The sequence below is a fragment of the Physeter macrocephalus genome, chromosome 21, assembly GCF_002837175.3.
Source record: "Physeter macrocephalus isolate SW-GA chromosome 21, ASM283717v5, whole genome shotgun sequence".
NCBI classification, from domain to species: Eukaryota; Metazoa; Chordata; class Mammalia; order Artiodactyla; family Physeteridae; genus Physeter; species Physeter macrocephalus.
The window spans coordinates 109378024-109393110 of record NC_041234.1 but is presented as its reverse complement, the minus strand read 5'-3'; the positions used below and the strand labels follow the sequence as shown (position 1 = coordinate 109393110).

General features: G+C 43.6%; 1 protein-coding gene across 5 annotated transcripts in view; it reads left to right on the top strand.

Annotated features, from left to right (window-relative positions):
• The first annotated feature begins 6109 nt into the window (after positions 1-6109).
• Positions 6110-15087, top strand: part of FGF13 (fibroblast growth factor 13) — a 543918-nt gene continuing 534940 nt past the window's right edge. For all 5 annotated transcript variants that reach the window (XM_028482272.2, XM_028482263.2, XM_055081566.1 and 2 more), the window contains exon 1: positions 6110-6390. The gene's annotated coding sequence lies outside the window, so the exon portion shown is untranslated. The remainder of the gene's footprint in view (positions 6391-15087) is intronic.

Here is a 15087-nt window from a genome sequence, read left to right as displayed (position 1 = left end):
TCCAAACCAGAAATCCATTGGTCCCTGGGTAAGGTAGCCCTGAGCACATGCCGACCCCAGCCTGAGGGACGTGAGCAGCTCCAGAGCTGGCCTTCTCCCCAGATCTGGGCCTTCTCCCTCTCTCTCTGCCTCTCTGGATCCCCTACAGGGAGCTGTTTTCCTCTTTTCCCACAGCCCCCTAACCTGGCCTCCCTGTCTCCAGCCCTGCCTGTCCTGTTGCCATCCTCCTAGGATGTTTATGACCCCAGGCTCCTGGGATGAAGGCCTGCTGCTTTCCTTGCAAATCTCATTTTCCCAGATGACAATCTCTGTGCCTATTGAAGCAATTTCCTTGACTACATTCTTCTTCACTATGGATCGTATGGCTTCTGGGATGCTAGGCCCCAGCATTTACTGTATTTGGCATTTTGAAATTATATATAAAAACAAATGACAATAAATAAAAACAGTCTCCCCCCCCCCTCAAACTACCTGTTTTGCGGGGTAAGTTTTGTGTTTCTGGAAACGGTGTCCAGATAGCCTTAGATAGGAACCTTAGATGGTGTCTGGACGGTTCGGGGAAGGTGTTGCTGTTTCCTGTGTTTAATTAAGATTGAATGAAATCATTTTCTGTCTTTCACCACGTGCTTGCTGTGTCCCTTCTCTGTGCCAAGCCATGTGCTTGGTGCTGGGGTTCCGAGGGGGAGAAAGTCCCTGTCCACATCTGTCACACATGTCATTTCCTGCCTTTGTCACAGCGCTGTTGTGAAGAACAGGTGGGCTCATGGCTGGGGAGGCACTTCGAGAGTCTCTCCAGGTGGGAGGTGGGTGTGGTAGTGGTCCTGCGGTCTCTCTTAGCACTTCCAGGCTGATCCAGAATCTCCTCGTCTTTTACTCTGCCTGTGCCATCCTACCAAGCAGTTGGACTCATCCATGCAAGGTCCCCGAAAAGAAGCTCCTAGAAGACAGAGATCACAGAGAGCACAGACCCAGCGTGGCCACTTTGGAAATGGTCCCGGGGCAGTAATGCATGGGGCACCGTGACACCCCAGGTAGCTCAATTAGCCTGCAGATTGCCCAAGTGGGAGGATGTTAGTTGAACTCAGCCCTCCGCCTGGTGAAGCCACACCACCCTGGCTGAACTACCCAGCAAACGCTGGGCGCCAGATCCAAAACTAATCTCATGATCTTCATTTTCTCCTAAGGGTGCTCACCCCGCCCTCATCCCCACCTGCGCCATCTACCCACTCTGGCCACAACTTAGGAGACATCCCTGACTTCTCCCACTCCTTCACTCTCACTTCCACATAGGCGCCTCATTCTGTTAATTCTGTTTCCTAAATTCTTATAAAATCTGTTCAACTCTCGTCCATCCCCCTATTCCAGAAGAGGCCGCCACCGTCTCTCACTTGGTCCTCTCTAATAGTCGGCCAGTTGGTCCCCTGCTTCTCCTATCTCCACCATGACATTTCTCACCGTGCTGCCAGTAGGATGTTTAAAAATCGCAAATAAAAGCATGTCAGCCCCTTGCTTGGAGTGCTTTATTGACTTACCTTTGCTTTCAGGGAAAAGTCTCCACTCCTTACCGTGGCCCGTGAGGCCCTGTGTGTAATCTGTTTCCCCTCCTACTTTCTAACTTCATCTCGGGTCATACCCTCCCTAGCTTTATAGGCACCAACCTCACTGACCTTCTTTCAAGGTCTTTCCCATTTCAGAGCCTTCCTTTTACGTGGGAAGCTTCCCTCCCAATACCCCCCTTCCACCGCCACTTGTTCTGGACCAGGGGCCCCATGCTGGGTCCTTATGTTCCTTGATCTTGGCCACTGTAGCTTAGGAGAGGTGGGGCTCATCATAAATGACTGTCAGTAGAGGTTTCCAGGTGATTCTGACTCTGGGAGTTCCTTGAGAGCAGGTACCATGACTTTTCTTTTGAAAAATGATTTTTATTCATCTGTTGTAGAAATCTTCAAGCACACACAAAACTGAAAAGTCCAGTGAACTAGCCTGTACTCATTACCCAGCTATAACAACCACCAACTCAAGGGCATTCTTGTTTCATCTATATCCCTGCCCATTTCCTCCTTTTAATCATGTATCGTTTGAAGCTAATCTCAAATATCGTATCATTTCATCTACAGATGCTTCACAGTGTGCCTCTAAATGGTAAGGTAATTTTATCAATGTAATTCTATCACACTAGAAAATTAACAATTTCTTAACTATCAAACGTCCAGTCCATATTAAAATTCCCCCTATCGTTTCACAAGTGTGGTTTTTTTTTTTTTGGCCTCGGGGCACGTGGGACCTCAGTTCCGCAACCAGGGATCGACCCGCACCCCCTATTTTATCAATGTAATTCTATCACACTAGAAAATTAACAATTTCTTAACTATCAAACGTCCAGTCCATATTAAAATTCCCCCTATCGTTTCACAAGTGTGGTTTTTTTTTTTTGGCCTCGGGGCACGTGGGACCTCAGTTCCGCAACCAGGGATCGAACCGCACCCCCTGCAGTGGCAGCGCGAGTCTAAACCACTGCGCCACCAGGGAAGTCCCTCACAAATGTGTTCTTAGAGTTGTTATATTTGATTCAGGATCTAAACAAGGTCCGTACATTGCATTTGGTCTCTCAAATCTCTTTTAATCATACGTTCCCCCTTCCTTTCTTGTTTCCTGGAAATTTATTTGTTAAAGAAACAGGAGAACAGAAACTTGCTCCTCTCTGTTTCCCTGGTGTCTAGTGTAGTGGCTAGAAAAGAATCAGAACTTAATCAATGTCGGGCGAATGAATGAATGAAGGAGTGAAGGACCAAACTTCCTCAGCCTGGTGTCGGGCTTGGGCAGGCTTTCCTCTTCTCGGGGCTGCCTTTGCTCCTTGTCCGTCCTTGGAATAATACCCTTTTCATCCATCCCTCAGTCTCCTGGTCTGCAAAGTGGGGCTGCTCCAATTCCTGGGGAGGTTATGACAAAGGCTGGCATTTAAAACCTAAAGCCTAACACAGCTTTGAGCAATTGGTGCTATAAATACCAGAGGAGGAATTCTATTATTAAATGTCCTTTGTTCATAGAAGCTCCAGGCAGAGCGGTACGGTTGAGAAGTAGAACCCCTTGACTTTGTCCTTCGCGCGCTGCTTCGGCGAGCGTGGCCACTAGAGCGGCCAGGGCTTGGGCCACGTCCTGGGGTGGGGAGCCCCAGGGCTCCCTTTCAACAAGTCAGCCCTGCTCTGGCTGGGGCAGGCCTGCAATATCCGATGCCCTCCCAGCAAAAATAGAATAGCCAGGAGAATGCGAGGACTGAGACAACTGGTCCTGTTTTGAAAAGCGCCGGAAGGATGTAGCTACAGGTGGGGATAAATGTCAGCCCCTGAGGGTGAAGTCCAGCCAGGAAGGGGCCGGCCCCCCATGGTGCCGAGCTGAGATTTGGGCTGTACTCCTGACAGCACCTGTGGCCCCAGGGTCTGGTCAGGTCGCTGGTGACAATGGAGAGCTTCTTGCCTGGAAATTCTGCACGTGGTTATGAGTCAATTAGTTTTCATTTCAGACAAAGAGATCACAGAAGCTCTGATGAGTGGCCAGGAAATACTACAGAGAAGTGAAGAGCCAGTGAGGTCAAGTTTCAGCCTGCCCTGCTTGGGAGAAAAGTCCCTTCTGAAGCCAGCAGCCAGGTGGTATTGCTCCGGCCCATGCAAGCAGCCAGGAAACAAAAGCAAGCGGGGCTTGCCCTTTGGGGCATTTTTGACTTAACCTGCACCAGGCTGTATTCGGTACTTATGTCCCTTCTCAGCACCGTCCCCCCCCTTTTATTGGCACTTATTGAGGCCAATACCTCTGGTCGATAACACACTGAGTCTGCGCGTAGGGTGTGTGCTGTGGGAATTACAAAAATGACAACAGAACATAGGAGTCTGCAAAATGAGCAAATCACTAGGACTTTTAAAAGTAAATTTAAAAGGAATGAGGGCCTAAAAGTACCCATATGTGAAGTGGGAAGTTTTAAGTTTCAGCCTTTTCTGAGCTTTCTGTGTGCCCAGAAGAGAAGCTTATTTTGGAAGTGGAAGAAGTATGATTTTTTTTCCCTCATCAACTCAGAAGTGGTTGAACTGATTTAGCTCGAACTATAAAAAGATGATCACCAAATGTGGCCCGGTACAAGATTTCTGTGTGGAAGAGAGTGGAAGCAACTAGAGGGGTAAGGTCGTGAAAATCTAGTACCAGGAAATCATTTTCTTCCAGCGGATTTTTCAGATGCCCCTTAGAGGGTCTTGAGGCTGGGTGTGAGGTGTGGGGTTCTAATAGGCAACTAATTCTAATTCAAAATGAAGCCCTCTTTTCTAATAAGAGTTTACTAGAAGCTTTTGGGAATCTGAAATTATTTTTCTAAATATCTCCTCTTATTTTATATAAAGCCACCGGCACAGCCAGCCTTTTCATATGTGTTTAACTAGTGGATTTAACCATACATTGACCAATTAAAGGGGGGAGGGGTCTAGAGTGGTTAAGAACACAAACTTAGGAGACAGATAGACCTAGGTTCATACCCTGGTGCTTCCCCTTACTTGCTGCTTGAACTTGATACTGAGCCTTGCTGCTGCTTCTGGAGAATTGCATAAATTTACCTCAGAAGGTTGTGATAAACATTAGATAAGATGATGAACATGAAATAGAATAGTGCCTGACACATAATAAACACGCCCAAAATAGTGGTTATAGTAGTATTAGTAGTAATATTTATGAAATTGGGGTTGCCCGAGGGCTTATCTTCATGCTCTTTTCTACCAGATCATGTAGCTCAGTGTTTTTCAAACAAATTTTATGATGACCAGCAGTAAGAGACACATTTTATGAAGTGATTGAGTACACATGTCCATAGGAGAGACAAAAGTTTCACAGAACAATACTCCCCCTTACTGTGTGCAATCTATTCTATTCTATTAAATTCTATTCTTTTCTACTCTATTTATTTTATTTCTTTTCATTCTTAAGTGCTGATCACAGCCCGCTAAATAGCTTTCACTACCGTATAAGCGGGTCACGGCCCACAGTTTGTAAAGCACTCACCTAGATGAACCTGGGAAAGGCAGTTCGCACCCTCAGGATCCCAGAGAGCAGTCTCCTTTTTTCTTTAATTTTTTAGAGATTTATTTATTTATTATTTATTTATTTTTGGCTGTGTTGGGTCTTCGTTGGTGCACACGGGCTTTTCTCTAGTTGTAGCGAGCAGGGGCTGCCCTTCGTTGCGGTACGTGGGCTTCCCATTGCCGTGGCTTGTCTTGTGCTTGTCTTGTGGAGCACGGGCTCTAGGCACACGGGCTCAGTAGTTGTGGCGCACGGGCTGAGTTGCTCCGCGGCCTGTGGGATCTTCCCGGACCAGGGCTCGAACCCACGTCCCCTGCATTGGTAGGCGGATTCTTAACCACTGCGCCACCAGGGAAGTCCCAGAGAGCTGTCTTCTTCTGAATTAACATCTCTGGCCAAGATTTGGATCCCAAATAAATGTTCGCCATGAATTATCTTCCCCATTAAAACTACTTGTGAGAACAATGAATGCCAGCTGCAAAGTGACTAGACACCAGTCCTCCTACTTTCACCCCTGGCCTGCCTCCTGGATGATGACAGTCTTTTCTAGACCCTTCTAGCAACTCCAGGCCAAGATCCGGGTTTGGCCTGTAGGACCTGGCACACACTTGGGAGTGCGAGTGCACGTGTGTGCGTGCATGTGAGAGAGGGCGAGAGAGTTTGTAGGAATTGGGGAGGAGAGGGGAAGGACGGCCCACTTCTCAGTTTTTCCCTCTGATGTCATCTACCTCTCAGGTTTCTGCCAGGTTGGAGAGGAGTGCCCACTCCCCTGGGTGGTAACACTTTCCTTTCCAAAGTCTCCTGCTCTGGAGATGCCTGAGACGGTGAGGAACCAAAGCACCAGCAGTCGCCAGCTCTTAGCTCCACCTCCCTGGTTTGTTTCCTTTGCCTTGACAGAGCCTTGGTCCAGTAAGATGATCTGACCACAGCTGGTCTCCTACACTTAGAACAAGTTGGAAGCAAGAGAACTTGGGGAAGGAATTTGGTTTCACTAAAAATAGCTGCAGTATAGACCCTGTGACTTACTACTCCTCAGAACAGTCTGATATGCACCGCACGGGGTCCACTGACCCCTGCCATCACTTTGGACTATTTGCTTGTCTTGCCCGGAGCCCTTGAAACCACGAGGGGCTTAGGGAGCTGGGGGCGCTTTGGCTCAGATGCAGACTCTTGCAAATCTCAGACACGCATGGTGATGATATGACCGAGAAGCTTCCTCCCCCCCGGAGCGCGTGACCTTCGGCACTAATAACAACAGGTCCCTTTAAGAGTTTGGTCCATGGTGGAATATCGCTTGTTCCTCACCACCGGGCCCATTGCATCTCCACTTCTAAGGTAGGTGAAACCAAACTCCTTGGCGGAAATGCTACTGGAACTGTGATCCTCTTGGGTAACCCCAGCCCAGGTTTCCTCAGCCTGGGTCAGGGAGGCAAATGTCAGGGCAGGACGTAGCTTAGGAATAAAAGTCTGAGTCCACGCTCCCAACACACTGTAATGTTTGTCAATTATTTCCTTTCCTTGCACCCTCCTGCCCAGAAGCCAAAATATTAGCCAGCAGGAAAGCACCTCGGATGTTAAATTTAACCCTTTCTTAACATCTCTACTTAGAGTTGCCTTTTTTTTTTTAGGTGCCTTGTCCTTCCTCTCCTGTTACTAACGCTGAGAATTTGAACTTGGCTCAGGGCACTGGTTATCTGTGTTTGCCTTTTCTGCTGTACAGTGACAGAGAGTGACACAGCTGCCTAGAGCAGAGATTCCTGTAGTTCAGGCAGGCCCTGGGACAGAGGGAACCCACCCCAGGTGCACAAAAGACTTGCTTGGATTCCCTTTCCTCCCTGCAATACCCCTGTCGGGACTCATCTCTGATTTCTAGTCCGTTTATAGCAATGGGCCTTGGGGAAGGAATTGGAATTGAAGGGGAGCTGGAAAGTTCTGGGGGAGAGGTTAGGAGCCCTCTGAGAGAAAAAGAAGCTGCCTTGGCTGTGGGAAGGTTAAACGCTAACAATTTCTTGCTTTTAAGGTTAGCTTTTGAGCGTTCGCTATGCAAAGTACTATGCCAGCATTCCAGCTTGCCAAACCAAGGTGTTTTCATGAAAACGAAGAGACACTTTAGTGACAGATATGCTTACTTTAAATGAAAACTACAATCTTAAAATATTACATGGCTGGAGGAAACACATCTTTAGACTCAGAATCATCTGTGTGCATTTTGTAGGAGAATGGATTACTGACTGATAGTTGAACGTTATATCCCTACTTTTTTTTTTTTCCTTTCACCCATCTTTGGGGTAGAAGAGTGTCTAAATACCATAAACTTAAAATCTTAAACCTAGGGAATTCCCTGGCGGCCCAGTGGTTAGGACTCCGTGCTCTCACTGCCGAGGGCCCGGGGTCAGTCCCTGGTCGGGGAACTAGAATCCCACAAGCCACACAGGCCAAAAAAAAAAACAAAAAAACAAAACAAAACTTAAACCTGGAGGAAAAATGTTGGAAGTCATCTTGTCTAATCCTCCTTATAGGAGCATAAGCTGGGTTGAGTGACGACCTGGTCTGTACCTAGAGTGTTGCCTCAGCTTTCCCTGTGACCTCAAAATGGATACACGTGGTGGCTATTTCCATTTTGAAGCCGTGGTTCTATTGACACCACATCCTACTAGTGCTTTCTCCTTTCCAATAATACTTTAAGGTTCATTCATGTTGTTGCAAAGCTAGATGAAGCTAGAATGTTTTGAATTATTTTCCCCATGTTGCATTTGTGCGACCATATGGCACCATTAATACCAGGCGCTGGTCTTACCACCCAAACGTGTTGTCACATTTTCTTGAAAGTTGTCAGGGGTTTTGCATTCAAACTGTGTATTCGTTTTATTGAAACACTCTAGATAAGGCGATTTGCTGGATGTTGCTTCTAAATAGCACACTTGTCTAGTACTTTGAACAAATGACTCCGCTAAGAAAATCTCCATGAACGAACAACTTTTCAGGAATGCATTTTTCAGTAAAGCGATGCTTCCCATACTCCATTTCATGAACCAATGCCAGGCCGGCTGCCCAGGAATCACCTGGAAAGATTGTTGAAAAATATAGTTTCTGGGCCACATCCCTGGAAATTCAGATTCGGAAGGTCTGGGAATGGAGCCCCAGAACCTGGACTTTTAGCAAGCCATCCTGATAATTCTGAAGCATGGTCAGATTTGGGAGGCATTGTGAAAGTCAAGGTCCTCCTGTCTTTGTTCGTTTGTTTCTTTGTCCCACATCTCTTAATGATTCTCTGTTGCCTTCAGGAAAAAGTTCATACTTCATTTGGCATTCCCCAGGCCCTCCATGTTCTAGCCCGAACCCACCTTCTCAATCTCATTCCTCGTCTTTCCATTTTGCTTCCATGCCTGGGCACTTTGCTAACGCCTTTGACTGCTGTGTCCTTCCTTACCTTTCTGCGCACCCAAATCTGCCCCATTTCTCGTGGTCTAGACTTCAGTGTGCGTAAGAAGGACTCTGAGGGCTTCTTTAAAATACCAACTCCTGAGACTCACTTCTGGAGATTCTGATTCAGCAGGTCTGGAGTTCTCCTGTGCCTCAGAGGGTCTGATGCTGCCATGCTTTCAGAAACACTACATCTAGCTCAAATGTCATCTCTTTATGAAGCCGTTTCTCAAAGCGTTCATGCTTCTCCACTCCCAAAGCATTTTGTTTATAGATCGTAATTTAATACTTCACTCTTTACCTTTTATTTGAATTATTCCTGTACATCATCATTTCTCTCACTCAACAAACATCCACTGAGTGCCTAATATAAAAGATATATCCTTCCTCAAGAACCCACGCTCCTTGGGAGAAGGGATCTCTGTCCATTTATCTGTGTAAACACCTTAGGCCTGAGTGTGCAGTGTCAGTGGAATCATAAAGTTTAAATCACCTTGCAGTAGATGAGGCGAGGATAGAAACCGTCCCAAGACAAAGCTTTATTTTCCCTACGAAAGGTGAATGTGAGGCAGATCCTCTCTGTCTCTATGCCCGAAATCTGAGATTTATGCACCAGAAAGGGATCTGAGAAGCCTTCTGTGGTTGGGAAATCTCAGAGCACAATGATGACTGGATTCCAGGAAGTCTCTTGGCTCAGGTAGGATGGGAAAGCACCTGGCATTTCTAAATACAGTAGTTCTGCCATAAGGGAGGGATGAGCATAGTGCCAGGGGATGCAGAGGCGGGGCAGGAGACATTGGGTGATGGAGATCTGCAGGGGCTTCACTCGGGGCAGACTTCCCTTCTGTGCCTCACCTGGCGTAGCAACTGCAGCTCCTCGAGAATCGTCCATTATTGAAACGCTGTGGCTCTTTAATTATCTGTAATTTACTTAAACACATATATAATATGTAATTATGTAAAAATAATATATAATTATGTAAAAATATATAACTCACATTGCTAGCCTCGTATGTATCCTTCCATATTTCTTTTCTCATATAATTGTATAAAACATGCATATGTACACATAGACACATGAATATATCTTTTTTGTTATAGATTATTTTACAAAAATTATGTCATGTTACTTAAACATTTCTGGATCTTATTCTTCTTACCATTTACTAGCTGTGTGACTTGAGGTTCTCTGGGCTTCAGTTTCCTCATTTGGAAAATGAGGATGATGATAGTACTTATCTCACAGGTTTATTATGAGGATTCATTGAGTTAAAATACATAAAGCACTTAAAATAGCGCTATATGTGAGTGTTTGCTATTAGCATTATTACTATTATTCTCATTCAACAAAACCTACAAGTCAACTGCAGTTGATTGGTTTCATTCTTTTTAATGGTTGCACAGAATTTTGTGATGGAGAACAATTTCTCTATCCATTCGACTTTTAGTGGACATTCATTTTGCTTCCATTTTTTTTTTTTTTTTTTTTTTTGGTCACTAAAAAGCAACATTGCAATAAACACCTTTGTATGTATACCCTTACCTGCACTTTTTTTTTCTTACTCTGGGACAGATTCCCAGGAATGAAATAGCTAAGTTGAAGAGTATATACATGTTGTTTTAAATTTCATTAAATGTTGCCATGTTGCTTTCTAAAAAGCATGTAACAAAGGCACAGTTCCACCAGTACTGTATGGGTGTACACCTTTTCCTGCAATCCCACCAACAGTTGACTTTCCTGCTCTTTTTAAGTTTTAACAGTCCTATGAAAAAGGTCATCTCATTGTTATTTTAACTTGAGTTTCTCTGGCTGTTCATGAGTCTGAGTATCTGTTGAAAAAATTTTTGGCCATTTGGATTTGCTTCTTAGTGGCTCTTCATATCCTTTCCCTATTTTTTGAATGGGTTGTTTTTCCTTGTCAGTTTCTAAGACCTCCTCCTATATTATTGCTGTAAGCCCCTCCGTCTACTCCCTGTGTGCAGCTCTGTTTCCAATTTCTTGTTTTATTGATTTTAATGATTGGGCCTTGTGGCAAAATTTTGAAAAAATGTAAACAGTTAAATTTCTTTTATAACTTCTGGGTTCTAAAGATTGGTTAAGAGGGTTTTCCCACTCCTAGGTTGCGTGTGTATTCTCCTAGATTTTCTTGCAGGACTTTTACTGTTTTTGTATTAAAATGTGTCTTTACCCAGAAACTACTGATTTGGGGCGTAAAATAGAGGTCCAATTTTTTACTCTTCCGAATTAGTAGCCAGTTGCATCCTTACTGTTCATTAACAATCCATCTTTTTCCCACTAAAGTGAAATAATACTTTTGCCATGTATTAACTGCTTATATATGGGACTTAATTCTGCATTCTCTATTTCATTCCTCTGATCTAATTGCCTATTATTCCCATGCCACTACCATGTTTTGACTTGGTTATGGTGACGTTAGGGTATATCTGATATCTGGTTAAGATATTTCTCTCTCATTATTCTTATTTTTCATGGCTATTCTAAGGTTTTTATTCTTCCATCTAAGTATTAAGATTATGTATACAGATCTTCCTGATCTTATGATGAGGTTACTTCTTCATAAATCCATCATAAGTTGAAAATATCCTAAGTCAAAAATGCATTCAATACACCTAACCTACAGAGCATCGTAGCCTAGCCTACCTTAAACGTGCTCAGAACACTTACATTAGCCTGCAGTGGGGCAGAATCCTCTAACGCAAAGCATATTTTAAAATAAAGTGTGGAATAGCTCCTGTAATTTATTGAATACTGTCCTGAAAGCGGAAAACAGAATGGTTGTCTGGGTACGGAATGACTGTAAGGGTATCGGGTGATCGCGTGGCTGACGGGGAGCTGCCGTGGCTGCCGCTGCCCGGCGTCACGAGAGAGTATCTGACCGCATATCACTAGCCCGGGAAGAGGTCAAAATTCAAAATTCGAAGTAGGGTTTCTTTATATCTATATCTATATCTTTATATAAATGCAAACACTTATTTAATATAAAGGTTCACAGATATACAACATATTCATATTCATATTATCAAAATTCATAAGCAAAATCACTATTTTTTTCATGGAAAGACACTTTATTTTAAATATAGCAGTGTGTACATGTCAATCCCAAACTCCCAATCTATCCCTCCACCCCACCCCTCCCCTCTGGTTACTATAAGTTTGTTCTCTAAGTCTGTGAGTCTCTTTCTGTTATGTAAATAAGTTCATTTGTATAATGTTTTTTAGATTCCGCCTATATGCGATATCATATGATATTTGTCTTTCTCTGTCTACCGAGTATATATTGGTTTTGCACCATTGTAAAATCGAAAACTCGTAAGTCGAGGCATCATAAATGGGGGACCATCTGTAAGAATAAATTCCCTCTTTTTTCCTTGAAAAATCATGTTGGGAATTTAACTTGGCATTTTAAAAAGGGTATTGGTTTTGGGAGAATTGACATTTTATGACATAAAGTCTTATGATTCTTTAATTCATTCCCTTTTCCCAGATTTTATGTCCTTCAGTAAGCTATTGTAATTCTTCATACTGGCCTGATACTTTTTTTGTTATATAGGTTTTTTTCATTATTATGAACATCATTTTTCCCATTTTCATTTCTTGGTGTTGATTGCTTGAATAGAGAAACACTATTTGTTTTGTATAGTAACCTTGTATGCTTTACCATACCAGATTCTCTCAATAAGTCTCACAGATTTTATTAGAGTGTTTTGTTTGGGTAGCTGTACAAATATACCACTAGCAGACGAAGAAATAGATGCCTTTTCTGATATTTGTTAGTTCTTTCTCTCTTTTTTTTCTGCCTTTTTTATAAGCTAGAATCTCCAAGGCAATGTTGAATAATAATGGGGGTAAGAGGCATGCTTGTCTACTTCTGAATTTTATTCAAATAGGTCAGTGTTTTGCCATTTGGGATAATATTTGGCATCCATTTTGGGTAAACAATCTGTATTATTTTAAGAAATTTCCTTCTAATCCTATTTAACTTAGAAATGTGTTAGGAGAGCAGCTGAATTTTATCAGTTGACTTTTAAGCCTTTCTTAATATCATTATTCATATAGTTTTCCTCTTTAATTTGCTGATGTAATGAATTATGTTGATAGATTTGCTGATACTGAACCTCCTTTGCATTTCCAAATGTAATCCTATATGTCAGTAATTCCTGTGAAACAAACCAGCCCAAACTGCAGTGGCTTCAAAACCAGCAATCATTTCTTACTGCTCATGTTTTCTTCAGGTTAGTTGGGGTCTGGTTGGTCTAGTCTGGGCTCAGCTGAGTGGCTCTGCTCGTTGCTGTAAGTCTGTTGGTCTGATGGGGCTGCTTTGCTGCAGGTTGTGGTGGTGGGAGCAGCTTTGCCCCAGGTGACTCTTATCCTCCTTGTGGGGCAAGCAGGCAGAAGCACAAGAAGGGAGGCGGCAATGCACAAGGCCTCTTGAGGCTAACCCCGGGGAGTGGTACCCTTCTACTTCATTTTATTCACCCAAAGGCATTTGACTGATGCCAAAGTTAAGGGGCAGGGAAAGGTATACCATGTTGATGGCAGGAACTCCAAAATCACATGTAAAAATTCTTGGACACAAGGAAGGGTGAAGAATTATGGTCCTATGTAGCTATAATTTTGCTTTGTTGAAAGATTGTTGGATTGTATTTGCTAATGTTGCATTCAAAATTTCAGCATCTACATTTTTTAAAGTATTTATTTATTTTCCTTTCTTTTTTTTTTCTTTTTTTGGCTGCGTCAGGTCTTAGTTGGGGCACACAGGATCTTTGTTGAGGCATGTAGGATCTTTTTGTTACGGTGTGCGGTCTGCTTAGGTTTCTCTCTAGTTGTGGCGCGCAGGCTCCAGAGCACGTGGGCTCTGTAGTTTGTGGCATGCGAGCTTAATAACTGTGGTTCGCAGGCTTAGTTGCCTCGCAGCATGTGGGATCTTCCCCAATCAGGGATCGAACCCACATCCCCTGCATTGGAAGGCAGATTCTCTACCACTGGACCACCAGGGAAGTCCCCAGCATCTACATTTTAAAAGTGAGTGTTTGTGGATTTCTTTTTGGTTGCCTCCTTTGTAGATTTGAATATTAAATTTAGATTGGCTTCCTAAAAAAGAATTAAGGGGGTTCCCATTGACCTGCTCTGTAGATGACCCCAGCTTTCTCCACCGAAGAAACCAGTGGCCAACACACCCGCCATAAACCCCCTACAGATTTCACTGGGCTTTTGCCCCACAGCTATTTGCCTCTACTGACATTAGCCGTCCGAGTCCCTCCCCACTCCCTTCACCCTGCTCCCACCCGAGCCCTGAATTTGCACAGGCAGCCAGCCCAGGCCTCTGTGGCTGCAGGAGTGCAAGGCGCAAACCTAGAACCCCCACAGCTGACCCACACCACTGTGTGTGCTCTCAGGGCTAGACCCTCCAGCTGTGCACTTGCACACTGCGGGCCTGACACCCATCACCAGGCTTCATTGGCATGTGTGCATCCGTGGCAACATCCTATAGCTGTGGAAGTGCACACTGATAACCAGGGCCTCTGCAGTTGCTTGTGGGCCTGGATCTGGCCCTGTCTCCTGTCACTGGCACCACTAGGCTCACCTGCAGCTAGACCCAGCATCTGTGCACTTGTACACCTCCAGCCTTTCTCCCAACACTGGTCTCCACTACCGTGCATCAAAAACAATAAAATACTTAGTAATAAATTTAACCAAAAATCTATATACCAAAAGCTAAAAGATATTGATGAAAGAAACTGAAAAAGACACAAATAGAAAGATATCCTATGTTCACGGACCAGAGGATTTAATATTACTAAAACGTCCACACTACCCAAAGCCACCTATAGATTCATTGCTATCCCTATCGAAATTCCAATGGCACTTTTCACAGAAATAGAGAAAACAGTCCTGAAATTCATGTGGAACCACAAAAGACCCTGAATAGGCAAAGCAATCTTGAGAAAGAAGAAAGATGGAGGCCTCACTCGTCCTGATTTCAAACTATATTACAAAGCTATAGTAAGCAAAACAGTAAGGTATTGAGATAAAACCAGACACATAGCTCAATGAAACAGACTCGAGAGTCCACTAGAGAGACAAGAATACTCAATGGAGAATGGATAGTCTCTTCAATAAATGCTGTTGGGAAAACTGGATACCCATATACAAAAGAATGAAATTGGACTTCTGTCTTACACCACTCGCAAATATTAACTTGCAATGGATTAAGGACTTAATTGTAAGACCTGAAACTGTAGAATTTGAAAAAGCTCCTAGACCTTGGTCATGACAATGATTGTTTGGATATGACACCAAAAACATAGGCAACAAAAGCAAAAATTAACAAGTGGAACCACATTAAACCAAAAAGCTTCTGCACAGAAAAAGAAACAATCAACGAAATGAAAAGGCAACCTACAGGATGGAAGAAAGTATTTCCAAACCATATATCTGATAAGTGATTAATATACAAAATCTATAAAAAACTCACAACTCAATAGCAAAAACACCCAAACAATTCAGTTAAAAAATAGGCAAAGCACCTGAATGGACATTTTTTCAAAGAAGACATACAAATGGCCAACAGATACATGAGAAGGTAC